At 36.1% G+C, this 3525-nt stretch overlaps 1 pseudogene; it reads left to right on the forward strand.

The window, feature by feature from the left end:
* The first annotated feature begins 204 nt into the window (after positions 1–204).
* On the forward strand, positions 205–1788 carry LOC138141828 (dnaJ homolog subfamily A member 1 pseudogene; annotated as a pseudogene).
* Positions 1789–3525: the final 1737 nt, after the last annotated feature.

Consider the following 3525-nt stretch of genomic DNA (forward strand, 5'->3'; position numbering starts at 1 on the left):
TAAAGGGTAACATATATTAGAGAAGTGTGAGAAAAAGTGACCCATAAAAACCAAGGATAAGTGAAGAGGTCATGATGAAACAAGAAATTTAGAGGTTTCCAGAAAGTAAAATGGACAATTTTTATTACATCAAACTAGAAATTTTGTGCACAAACAAAACCAATACAGTTAAGATTTAAAAAGAAGCAAGAATTATGGGTTCAGGGGAACTTTCCAGAAAACTCGGCGAGAAGCTGAGGGCAGCAGCTGCCGCCGCTCCAGCTCTGCACACAAGAACTCGCGCCCCCTCCCCCAATCTTCTCTTTCTTCCACTCGATCCCCTAACATCCCAACCGGTTTCTGGGCGGTCCCCCCCACACTCTACCCCGGACGTGGGCATTTTGACACTGGGCGTACCTCGAGCGTCGCTCCCTGGCTATAAAAAATGGTGAAGGAAACTACTTACTATGATGTTTTGGGGGTAAAACCCAATGCCTCCCAGGAAGAACTAAAAAAGGCATATAGAAAACTAGCCTTAAAATATCACCCAGATAAGAATCCGAATGAAGGAGAAAAGTTCAAGCATATTTCTCAAGTTTATGAATTGCTTTCTGATGCAAAGAAGAGAGAATTAATATGACAAAGGTGGAGAACAAGCCATCAAAGAGGGTGGTTCTGGTGGTGGCTTTGGTTCTCCAATGGATATCTTTGATATGTTTTTTGGAGGAGGTGGAAGAATGCAAAGGGAATGGAGAGGTAAAAATGTCGTTCATCAGTTGTCAGTGACCTTAGAAGATTTATATAATGGTGCAACGAGAAAACTTGCTTTGCAAAAGAATGTAATTTGTGATAAATGTGAAGGACAGGGCGGTAAGAAAGGAGCTGTAGAATGCTGTCCAAATTGCAGAGGTACTGGAATGCAAATAAGAATTCATCAGATAGGACCTGGAATGGTTCAGCAAATTCAGTCAGTTTGCATGGAATGCCAAGGACATGGGGACGAATCAGCCCTAAAGATAGATGTAAATGTTGTAACGGAAGGAAAATTGTTCGAGAGAAGAAGATTCTGGAGGTTCATATTGACAAGGGTATGAAAGATGGTCAGAAGATAACATTCCATGGTGAAGGTGACCAGGAGCCAGGACTTGAGCCAGGAGATATTATCATTGTTTTGGATCAGAAGGACAATGCTATATTTACACGACGTGGTGAGGACCTTTTCACATGTATGGATATCCAGTTGGTTGAAGCATTATGTGGCTTTCAGAAACCAATAACAACTCTTGATAATAGAACTATAGTCATTACTTCTCATCCTGGTCAGATTGTTAAACATGGAGATATTAAATGTGTGCTGAATGAAGGTATGCCCATTTATCACCGACCTTATGAGCAAGGAATTCTAATAATTGAGTTCAAGGTAAATTTCCCAGAGAATGGCTTTCTTTCATCAGACAAGCTATCTTTGTTGGAAAAATTACTGCCTGAAAGGAAGGAAGTAGAAAAGACTGAAGACATGGATCAGGTAGAACTGGTGGACTTTGAGCCATCTCAAGAAAGAAGACGCCATTACAATGGAGAAGCTTATGAGGATGATGAGCATCATCCCAGAGGTGGGATTCAGCGTCAAACCTCTTAATGGGGGGTGGCGCCAGTGAATACTCTTCATTGTAATGCTGGCTTTTGTATGCAGTAGTGAATGAGTGAAGGACATCTTACACACTCACTACTAGCTATTGTTTTTGTTGTAATATTCAACTATAGTTGTGTTTTTAAAAGTTAATAAAATCAGTAATATAAAAAAAAGAATTATGGGTTCAGGTTGGGGGCAATTCTTGATACAAATTTCTCTGACAAATGTCTCATTTCTAAGATACATAAGGAACTGATTCAAATTTTTGACTCATTCCCCAATTTATTGGTAATCAAAAAGATATCAGCAAGCATATTTCTAGAGGAAGAAATCCAACCTATCAATAATGCTACAAAATGCTTTAAATCATTATTAATGAGAGAAATTAATATTAATTAGAGAAATTAAAATTAAAATAACTCTGAGTACCACCTCACATTCATCAAATTGGCAAAGATGATAAAAAAATTGACAAGTGCTGGAGGGGCTGTGGGAAAAAAAAATATTAGTGAAACTGTGAAGTGATCTAGCCATTCTGGAAAGCAACATGGAGCCAAGCCCCCCAATCCATTAAATTGTTTATACATTTTGAGCCTGTGCCATTGTTGCTATGTCTATACCCCGAAGAGACAAAAGAGGAAAAGGACTTATATGTACAATATTTGCAACAGCTTTGTTGATTTTGCAAAGAGCAGCAAACTGAGGGGAAGTCCACCAATTAGGGAATGTCTGAACAAATGGTATATGAATGTGACAATTCAATTATATTTTAAGAAATTATGAAATGAATGGTTTCAGAAAAAGCTGAGAGAACTAGTTTAAAACAATGCAAAGTGAAGTGACTAGACAGAAGAAAAATTTATATAGTAACAGCAACATCATAAAGACAAACAATTTTGATAGGCTTTAGGAACTGAGAATGAAAATGATCAAACACAACTTGTGAGAAAATATGATGAAGCTTGCTGCCTACTTCCCAACGGAGAAGTGAAAAAATCAGAGTGCATTTGTTTTTCTTTTTTTTTTGTTTATTTGTTTGTTTTCACATCACCAATAGGCATTTTATTATTATTTTTTGACTATATGTGTTTGTAACTGGTTTTGTTTCTCTTGCTTTCTCAATAAGGATGAGGGGAGAGGGATAATTGAGAGAAAGAAAATGTGAGCTTGAAAATAAAATAAAATTGAATTTTGAAAAAGAAAATTCTGTTGAATTTCTATCTATAATCATAAAAATCGTGACTTAAAACTTTAATTCAGTTTCAAGCATTAATAGCTTAAGACTCAAACACTAAGACTTTTGGGACCCTATGTGAATATCTATATGTATATTTATACTTCTATCTCTATAACTACATATACATACATATGTAGTTATAGAGACAGTCATTTGTACATATATGAATATATATATAATACACATATACACACATGCACACATATGTATCTATGTGTGTGTGTGTGAGCAGGCAGTATGAAATGGAGATTCACAGTTTCATATAGAATCTTCTTTTGCTCATCAGCTGTGTATATGGAAATACCCCTTTTTATGTTTGAGGTAAGAATTTATATATACATATGTATATATAATATGTATACCTATACATACATATACATGTATACATATGTGCAAACATGTATATAATATATTGAAACAGATATAATGTACATATGCATGTATATGTTCATATATTTAAAGAAAAGACTCACAGTCTGGCAATAGTAAAGTAGGGTATTGAGCAGAGGTGCTTAGACCCTTATATTCACACTCACCTTCATTGTCTAGATAGGTGTCCCAGTACAACATGCTCTCTTTGCTCTGGGAGGCTGTAACAAAAGAGTTTATGATATACAGTTTGAAGGGACCTCAGCAGCCTTGTACTACAACCCATACACAAAAGTGAAGACTTATG

Source organism: Petaurus breviceps, unplaced genomic scaffold (genome assembly GCF_028583685.1).
Source record: "Petaurus breviceps papuanus isolate PSGF00001 unplaced genomic scaffold, PetGlider_PUasm1.0 103, whole genome shotgun sequence".
NCBI lineage: Eukaryota > Metazoa > Chordata > Mammalia > Diprotodontia > Petauridae > Petaurus > Petaurus breviceps.